Source organism: Diadema antillarum, unplaced genomic scaffold (assembly GCF_040938485.1).
Source record: "Diadema antillarum isolate AM-2024a unplaced genomic scaffold, OU_Dant_1.0 seq00001804_RagTag, whole genome shotgun sequence".
Classification (NCBI taxonomy): domain Eukaryota; kingdom Metazoa; phylum Echinodermata; class Echinoidea; order Diadematoida; family Diadematidae; genus Diadema; species Diadema antillarum.
Genome location: NW_027272480.1, coordinates 23,496 through 34,259, shown reverse-complemented (window position 1 = coordinate 34,259; position 10,764 = coordinate 23,496).

Here is a 10,764-nt window from a genome sequence, read left to right as displayed (position 1 = left end):
TGTGAGGGAATGACATTTTCATTTTGCCAATGTCATATTCATATTGACTATTCAAGAACTGTTTCCCCCCAAAATAGCGAAACTTCAAAATGTCTTAACTTCCTTATTTTTTACCCGATTTCGATCAAATTTATACTGTTGAACTCGTAATATTTTACTCTTTCTTATCAGACTAATTTATACTTGGACTGGATTTCCCCTCTGAATAAAACTGGAAATAAGAGATAAAATTAATGATGATAATAATAATAATAATAAATTGTGGCCTCTTATATAGTACTAAAGTCCGTCAAAAATCATGCTCATGGCGCTGTTACATAACCAGCATAACAGTACAAATACAACCATGCGATAATTAAATACGATAACTTATCGGAACACATGAAATACAGAAACAGAAAATGCTACTTATCCATAACAAAATTAAGGTCAGAACCTAAGAAAAAACAATGATGATGCAGCGATGTGTACAAAACAATGTCAAGTCATAATGATCATACTTATTCATAATTATGAATTGAAATGGTAGAGGAAGCCTGACGAAGAAAAAGGGGAAGATTGTTCCCGAGAAAAGGACCGGCGTGGGAAAAGCTGTGATCTCCCAAGAAGTAAGAGGATCGAGGAACCTGGAGAAGTGAAGTACCTGATGAACGGAGTCTACGAGGGGGTTGATATGAATGTATGGAGTTCTGGAGGTAGACTGGCGAGAATCCATGGACTGTGTGGCAGACCAGCAAGATAACTTTGAAGATGATGCGCTTTCGACTTGTGACCAGTGAAGGGACTGAAGAACGGGAGTTATGTGACAGGATTTCTTAGTGAGGGTGACAAGTCGAGCTGTAAAGTTTTGGAGGCGTTGAAGTCTGGAGAGCTGTTGTTGGGAAAGTACGAGAAGGAGAGAGTTACAAAAGTCAAGGCGAGAAGAGATGATGGCGTGGACAAGCAGCTGCTCTGTTGCACTTCTGGTCAGATAACTGCGGATGAAGCTATACAAGGCCGCAGAATTGGTATCTTTTGTAGAGGCGGGTCCAGGAATTCCGTAAAGGGGAGGCGCCTTTGCAAAATTAAGGGGAGGGGGGCGGACCCCCCATTCTTTCGTTTTATTTCTTTTGTTCTAACCAAAATAAAGATGGGGCGCACGCCCGGTGCCCCCCCCCCCCTCCCTCTGGATCCGCCACTGTCTTATGGATCTTTATGTGAGAAACATGGGCACTGAAAGACATATTGGCATATAAGATAACGCCTAAATTGCGAGTTTGGGGGATGGGTAGACGACGTTATCGCCAACTTGGATACAAAAGGCCTTCATGTCAACTTTGCGGAGCATTTGCTTTGAGCCCAGAACAATCACCTCTGTCTTCTGCTGATTCAGTTTTACACCAGATGCACTCATCCATTCGTTGATGTCTTTGATGCAAGCTTCAAAGCGTCTTGCATCTGATGACATCGCGGTGAAGGTCGGAGGAAATAATGCTTAGAGCTGTACATATGTCATCAGCGTAGCAGTGGTAGTTCATGCCATGACTCTTGATGATGAGACCAATAGGCTGAAGATGCTGGGAGAATAGAAGGGGGCTCCTTATACCGAACACTGCGGGACGCCATAAATCAGATTACTTGCCTGAGGCAAGGCATCACCGATGCTCACACTTTGACAACGATTTGTCAGATATGATGTAAACCAACGCAGGGCTGTCCCACTGACTCTCAAGAAAAAAAAAAGTTGGTCTAGGAGTCCGGGAGAATGTCGTGATCAAGTGTCAAACGCCGACGACATGTCGAGGAGAATTAGAGCTGTAACGTTTCCCCTATCCATCTGCTACAGTACATCATCCGCTAAGTTGGTCAGGAGTGTTTCCACGCTGTGGTTGGGCCGATATGCAGACTGATGGCTGTCAAGTAGCATGTTGTCATGCAGATATTCTGAAAGTCGAGAGAGCGCCACACGCTCCAAGACTCTGGAGAGTTATGACAGGTTGGAGATTGGACGGAAACTCTGAAAAGACTCGGTGTCCATTTTTGTTTTCTTTAGTGTCAGACAGATAAACAATTACAACAGCTGTCTTTAGATCCGAAGAACGACTCGAATATCAAGGCTGGTATTGATGATATTTGTCATAGCAGGAACAATGGCAGACATAGGCCCACATTTCTTCAAAAGAGAAGTTGGAGTAGCATCTAGTTTGCAATATTTCGCTGGTGACCCGGACAAAATCTCAGATTTCATCTTCATATATAAAAAAAAAAACACTCACCACATATTACACTTTGTTTTTATACGAAACGTGTTTAAGTAGGACTAATGTCTTCTAAAACAAACATGTTCATACATTATTCAATGTCTACAGTCTATTATTAAATTAACAATCGAACATGATATGTTCAGATCAACGGCGTAGCCAGGATTTCATCTTAGGGGGGGGGGGGAGGGTGTGGGAGGGGGGTGTCCCCCTCCCACGGCAAGAACTTTTTGCATTTTGATGTTGTAAATGGTGCAATTTGATTCATGTTTTTGCGCGTTTTACTGATCGACGTGAAACAGTCCCACTTGTTTAAGGTAGCAGTTTATTTTAATGTAGATTATCATTGAACAGTTTGCCTATAATATGGTATGATTTAAATACACTTCTTGTATTAATTCTTTTCATGGAATATCATGAACGCGACTGAACCCGAGCGAGCGGAGCGAGCGAGGGGGGAGGGGAGGGTGTGGGAGGGGGGTGTCCCCCCTCCCACGGTAAGAACTTTTTGCATTTTGATGTTGCAAATGGTGCAATTTGATTCATGTTTTTGCGCGTTTTACTGATCGACGTGAAACAGTCCCACTTGTTTAAGGTAGCAGTTTATTTTAATGTAGATTATCATTGAACAGTTTGCCTATAATATGGTATGATTTAAATACACTTCTTGTATTAATTCTTTTCATGGAATATCATGAACGCGACTGAACCCGAGCGAGCGGAGCGAGCGAGGGGGGAGGGGAGGGTGTGGGAGGGGGGTGTCCCCCTTCCCACGGTGAGAACTTTTTACATTTTGATGTTGCAAATGGTGCAATTTGATGCATGTTTTTGCGCGTTTTATCGACGTGAAACAGTAACATTAGTGTAAGGTAGCAGTATATTTTGATGTAGATTATTATTGAACAATTTGCCTATTAAATGGTATCATTTAAATAATCTTCTTGTATTAATTCTTTTCACTGAATATCATGAACGCTTACTGAACCCGAGCGAGCGGAGCGAGCGAAGGGGGAGGGAGAGGGTGTGGGAGGGGGACACCCCTCCCAAGGTGAGAACTTTTTGCATTTTGATTTTGCAAATGGTGCAATTTGATGCATGTTTTTGCGTGTTTTAACGAGTAGAAACAGTCCCACTTGTTTAAGGTTGCAATATATTTTAGTGTAGATTATTATTGAACAATTTGCCTATAAAATGGTATCATTTAAATACTCTTCTTGTATTAATTCTTACACTGAATATCATGAACGCTGTCTGTTCAGCAATCAAACAGAAAAAGCATGCACACGACGGTGTAGATAGGGGCATATCCCCTCCCACGCGAAAGTGATTTTGCGTTTTCAGACGTGAAATTCAGCGATCTGATGCAATTTTTTTGATGCAATACTTTTTCATCGAAGTGTTAAAATAACGGAATTTAGCTCTTATTCCGAATGTGCACCATCTGTGTGTATGTATAAAGTCTAGTGAGGTAGAGCTTAGGGGAAGGGGGATTCCCCCTCCCGCTCGCGGAGCTTTTGCGTTTTTAGAATTGAAATAAAGCGATCTGTGTATAGCCACAGTCTACTTCTATGCATGGCGGAAGGGGGGCGGGGGGAGGGGCGGGCGAGCAGGGACAAGGCGTGGGCGAGTGTTATCTCCACCCTTCCCTTCCGATGGAGCTTTTGCCTTTTTAAGGTTGAAATTGAAATATCTCGTATACGCATACTAGTATTTGATGGAATCAACATTTGGGAAATCAAAAAAAAAAAAAAAAACTGATGGGGGGAGGGGACTGAGGGAGGAAAGGGTCGATCAAAAGGGGAAATTCCCCTTATACATGAGGGAACCTTGGGTTTTCGAAATGTAAGTGATAAGTCTTGTGCACTCAGAATTATTCATATTGTTTTTTTTTTTGTAAATCTAAAAAGTGCCAAGCTAGGGAAAGAGGCACAGAGGGGGAGGGTTTGGGAGGGGGATACCCCCTCCCAAGCACGAGAGATTTTGCATATTTTGAATTGAAATTCAACGATCTGGTGCACACTTTGAGTGAAATATTCAAAAAAAAAATATCTTATTTGATGAAAGGTTGCAAAGGAGACCCGCTTCATGTGCATGCATACAGTATACATGTACACGCATTTTTTTCCACCTCCCAAATCCCCGGTCCAAATCTTAGGGGGGGGGGGGGGGGGGGCGACCGCCCCCATCGCCCCCCCCCCCCCCCGGCTATGCCAGTGGTTCAGATGTTTATCAACCACTGCGACCGAACGGAGCGAGTGAGCTCTGTGTTGCGTGTTTACGCTTGAATAAATTTCTTGTTTACCCTCATTTCTTTTCTAATTAATCCTACATCGCCAGTTTAGCTCTGTTTAGTTGATATTACTTGCGTCGTCATCCGATCGAAGAAGGTAAATCTCAATGTCTCGATCTACAATTACTATAGGGCCTACTCCCTCCGTTCACACGCTTTCGCTTCTGACTCTGTACATCATACACGTCGAACCTTGACAAGCACAAAGTAGAATTTAGGTAGAAACTAAATTGCGAATTGAACATGGTGAAGTCAACGGATCGCGATAAGCACGATAAATTAAAATAAACAAACAAAAAACAAACAAACAAAGAATCAAACAAAACAAACAAGAAGTCTAAAGCATCTTTAGGAGCAAAACAACAACTGAAGAGTATGAAACGGATTACGTCAAATCCAAGTACGCCATGACATGAGGACAGCAATAAACATGGTCTCATTTATATAACGCCTTCATGTTTTGTGATCTCTTGATCGACGTCATCTGTGCGTCGATATTTACGTGAAATACGTGTCATGTTAAATTGACTTCAATGAATAAAATACAAAATGTAAAGCAACAACATAATTTGTTAGAAGATTTGAAGAAAGAAGTGAAAAAAAAAAACCCTTGTATTGAAATTGTACAGTAGGCCTACGTACAGGAATAATTTCAGAGTCTCACGTGTTGTGACAAATCTGCAATGTGGATCTCAGTTACAATCTAATCTTTCGGAAGTTAGACGAGGCGCAGTCATCGTGCTGTAACTTTTGCGTTGACATACATTATGATTTCTTAGAAACGATTGAATGCGAGCCACTATTCGGCGGCTGTGACTTCCCTCCCTTATACACTTACGGAAACTTACCAATTTCTAGATCATTTATACAATTATCAACGCTTCAACATGAAAGTTATAATTTCATCACAATGAATAATGTTCAGATCAAAGGAATTAAAGGAGCTTTCTAGGAAGCCGTTCTGAAGGCTCTACGAGATGGGAATACATACAAGTATAGTCAGACCATGTTTGAAGATGCTGCTGGTGGGGCTACTAGAAGGCCTACTGAATATGAGGTAAAACTTTGGAATAGATTACCTGAGAAACTGAGGAAGGCATCATCACTTGTTGTCTTCAAATCTTTATTGAAGACTTATCTTTTTTTCAGAAGCCTTTGATTAATTTGTTATCTATTTTTCGTGTGCCTAATCAGTGACAATGTTAGGAGCTCTGCTACATCACAGCGCAATAGAGTATATTTACATAGTAGCAGCGCTATAAAAATTTGTCTAATCGATTAATTAATTAAATATCACTGGTCAGTTTTTTCCTCCGATTCTCGGGGTCGCGCCAACACTCGATTAGACGCATACACGTTTAGCAACTGGAATAGAGATACAACAGCATAAAAAGAGTCCAGAATCTAGACACTATACTGAGTAATTTTCGGCTCCCCATAAAGTTAACCTTGCGCATCGTCTTCGAAATTATAGTGCTTCACTTCTGGCGTATTCAAAGAAAGTCTCTCTCGGAAACAAAACTTATCCTCGGTAACAGAAATCATCCTCCAAAACGATTATCTTTGGTTACAGATGCACTGTAGTAATCAGGGCCGGCGATACGTTTTTAAAGTGACGAGACCCAGATTGTAAAGCCTTACCCCATTTTTTTGGTGCCACTTCCGGGTTTCTTCAGCTGACAAGAACAAGAACAACAACAACAAAAGGCCACTTCCGGGGATAATCGGCGGACAAGTAAAAAACAACTACTTTACAACAACAGCAACAACAAAACAAACAAACAAACAAACAAACAAGCAAACGATGATTTAACGTTTTTCTGGTGCCACGTTTTTCTGGTCAAAAAAGTGGGGGCCCCAAGTAGAAAGACCCTATATGTATTCCTATGTCTTATGCACATACACACACACGCACACGCACACACACGTCATGCACGTGTGTGTGTGAAGGGGTGCAAACATTTTTTGTGTACTTCCTATACTGCAGAAATATAAAATGTATACATTTTGTATAAGTTCAGACCTACATGCATATAATACAACATTACACTTACAAAATTAGTCACACACACACACACACACACACACACACACACATAAACACAAACAGATTTGTACATGTTTATACACTGCACTCATGTTCGCTCTCAATACTCTTTATATTCTTTCTCCTCGGCTCTCTGTATTCTAGGTTAGATGTCCATTGTACTGTTGGCCTACACTGTTTAGTGAGGCCTCTACCAAGTTCAGGTCCTTTGTTTACTGTAATTCTTCATTGTAATCATAATCATCACTTCACTTATTTTCCTTTCAAGACTATGAATTTTATTCGTTTCACAATGTATTTGATCTTTGAATACGCTGTTACCTCTTTTTCATTGTTATACATGATATAAAAAAATGTAGAAATGCAGAAACTACAATAAAATCATATCACTACTTCAATCAATTTGTACAAATGAATTTTGATGGCTCTCCCTCAATCTACTCATATGTAGGCCTACATGTAACCTTATTTGCCCCTTATCTCCTGGCATCTCCTTCCCTCTCGGCACCCCCCTCCATCACCATTTCCCCCAAAGAGAGAGAGAGAGAGAGAGAGAGAGAGAGACAGACAGACAGACAGAAAAAAAAAGAATGTGCAGTTTCAAAATGAATAACAGTTTGCAAACAGTCAATGGGTCTGCAAAACATAATTTACAAAGTTGAACAGGAAGGAAAGCTTGACAATCACCAAGTACTTTTCCCTCAAAATTTTGAAAAAATTGGGGGAGATTTAATGAAAAATGCACATGTCCATTAACCGCATATAACTCATCACCTGACAAATTGTAGACCATAGATTGGAGGAGAAAATTAATACATGTAGTAACATAGATATTTGCTCAGAAATGAAGTTTTATTTTCAGCTACTTTCTATCTAAATTTCAAAATATATTAAAATTACACTGTACAATAAAAGAAGCATTGCACAGAGGTTGCCACCATGAACAACAGTGTTCAACTCACTGATGGAGCCACCCTCTGAAAACAATATAAATAACATGAATTTTTGTGTTTTGGTGTGGACTCATGAGAACTTCTGGTTAAACGAGTTGTAACAGATAAAATCATGTCATTCATAATTTTGAAGGCAGTCACAAAATCAATCCAGTACAGTGTACTAGCTCTAACAAACTTCTCCTACAATGGAAACTCAGTACATGTATAAAGAGATCTTTGGGACCAAGACAATTTCTTTTTTAATATCAGATATTTTGTTGTATCGGTAGTCAACAGACTACAAAACGAAGGAAATAAATTCATTGGGACCGGAATAATGACTTTGTTATATTAGCTTTTTTGTTATATCACATTTCTTTACATCAAGTTTCCACTGTATAAATAATAGAGTTCATTGACAAGGTATATTACTAGTAGTTGAAGTACAAATGATTGACTTGGCATGTTTTCCACAAACTTGCTTTTCATCCATACTTTGCTTAATTTGCCTATTGGCTGACTTGCTTACAAGCATACAAACCTCATGCAGTCTTTTCCCCAAACCCATTTATCTGTCAGCCAGCTTTCTTAACATGTTGGGTAGGATCACAGAAATTCAGTGAAGTAAACAGTGGATTTGATAAAACAAAGAAGGAAAAAAAGAGAGCAGAGTCTGGATAAAAACAACACAGTAGTTGCAATACCATTAAGTTGATGCCTACAGACTTTATCAGGCCTTTATTTTGTTGTCTAGTTTATGTGACAAACTTGAAAAGAATGTGTGATCAGAATGTTTTGTTTTGTGTTTAATTTGGATTTATTGTGTTCCAGGCTTATTGACAGGTAGACTTCGTAAAGGGTAAAACAATAAAGTTCAGGGTGACAGTACAACAATGTAGAATGTATACAATTGATGTGTAAAGATGATGATTCATACCAGTAAATGATAATTTAAGAGATTTAGCATAATTTTGCAGACATGCTTTGAAGACAAGACTAGACTAATTGCATGTAAAAAAAAAAAATATACAACACTTTGATGTATTGCAGCCATGCAGCAAAGGTGCATCCAAACAGCATTATAACTTCCTTGTGGGGAACTGTGAGGCACACAACATCATACAGTTTGTACTGTATATATGTACTTTACATAAGTTTTAGAAATGATAAGACAGACAGACTCTAATGTTACAATGGAAAATCCGACTCAAAAGAGGAAAAAAAAATCCAATGACATACAGAGACACTTCCTATCTTAGTGCTGATGATAAAATTCTCTTACTGTCTCTCTCTCTCTCTCTCACTCAATTCCTCTGTTCAGTTCAGAGTCTCTGCATTCAAGAATTTTGTATCTTGAACAGTGTAGGGTCTCTTATGCTTCTTCTCTTTCTTCCCCTTAATTGTAGCACGCTTGACATAATTTTCTGACAATGTTGCATCTCCTGCGATGAACCAAAAGGGTTCAGAAAAGTGCACCAGTTTCCGAGAATGGAATGGAACAGACCACTTGATGAGGATTTCAACCAGCTCTCAGCTGAAGCAATATCTTTCACTGCTTGGATGGTGACTCATCCTCTCACAAAACTGATGGGATCCCGACTCCACAAACCTATGTCTTCTCTGAGTGACAGAGTACATGTGTATTTTCCTTTAATCAGAGAGAATGGCAAACACTAATATCACGCATCTCTGGGCCAGATGGTTTCACTGGTGCTTGAACCAATGATGCAGGCACACATGAGCCACCTCATGAACCATTGACCCACTGAGCTAACTATTCGGCATCTCTGGTGACGCCACATTGACTGTCATCGATATGACATCGCTCATTCTGAGTAGTGCCTCCGCCTGGATACCAATCGGGGTCTTTAGCTGGGACACTTGTATCTGCTGCACATCGATGTCCATCATGCCGAACTCAGCCGAGACGTTGGTGTGCTCGTGCATGATGAACGATGCCCGATGCTTGGAGGCTGCAATGAGGAAGTGGAGAAACCTTCGTCTGAGAAATGACATGGCTGCTTGCAGCTCTGTGTCCCCAACAGATTGATCCATGCTGTTGATAATATCTGAATAATAAGAGTGAGGACAAAGTGTCTTAATCGTGCTAGATCACAGGCACTGAGGCAGAATGGGTATTCATAGACTATTTGTCCAAGCTACTGTACTAAACACTCTCGACTGATATACAGTGTAGTCCAGGTAAATTACAGTTGTTTTGTCTAGTCTTAAGAAACCCATTTGTACTACACTCTAGACACTAATCAACAAAACTCGATCCATGAGTATGACACTCCTCTCCACACGTAGGTTATTATTATAATATTTTTATGCCTCCGCAACGAAGTGGCCGGAGGCATTATGTTTTCGGGTCGTCCGTCCGTCCGTCCGTCCGTACGTCCGTACGTCCGTCCGTACGTCCGTCCGTCCGTCCGTCCGTCCCGTTTTGTTTTTGTCGATATCTCAAGAACCGTGTGGTGGTTTTACATCAAACTTGGTATGAGGGTATATCCTTGGGGGATAATACTTTGTGTGGATTTTAGGGTCACAGGGTCAAAGGTCAAAGGTCATAGGTTATTTTGTGAAGAAAAAAAAATTGAAATTTCATGTTTTTCTCCATATCTCACAAATGGTTCAAGGTATCTTCATGGAACTTAGTATATATGCTTGTACCGATGGGCAGTGATTATCTAGGGAAGTTGGGGGTCATGGGTCAAAGGTCAGGGGGGTCAAAGGTCAAGGTCAACTCCTCAAAATATCACTACTTTCCTTAAAATGCAATATGCCTGAAGGTTTTTTTTTTTTAAACTTGATGTATGGCATGTATTACCCAATATATATTTTTGGGGAAGTTTCTTGCCAAAAGGTCAAAGGTCAAAAGGTAAAAGGTCAAGTGAAAGTGCTAAATTGCACTTTTTCCTCCATATCTCGAAAGTAACTCAAGGTATCATCATGAAACTTACATATTTATGCATGTTCAACCTAACAGTGATTCTCTTTGGAACTGTGAGGTCAAAGGTCAAAGGCCAGGTTTAGATAATGCTATTTTCCCATTTGATACTGAAATTATACTTTTTCTCAGTACCTTGAAAATTACTCAATGCATAAACTTATAAAAGGGTCAAAAGTCAAGTAAAAATCATCAGTTCCCCAAATACCTGCACTCTGACATTTTAATCATTCATCCAATTGAACCTAGTTCTAGGAAAGTGAACTTTCAGCACATTTGTGTCAAACCTGTCATTTTAATAT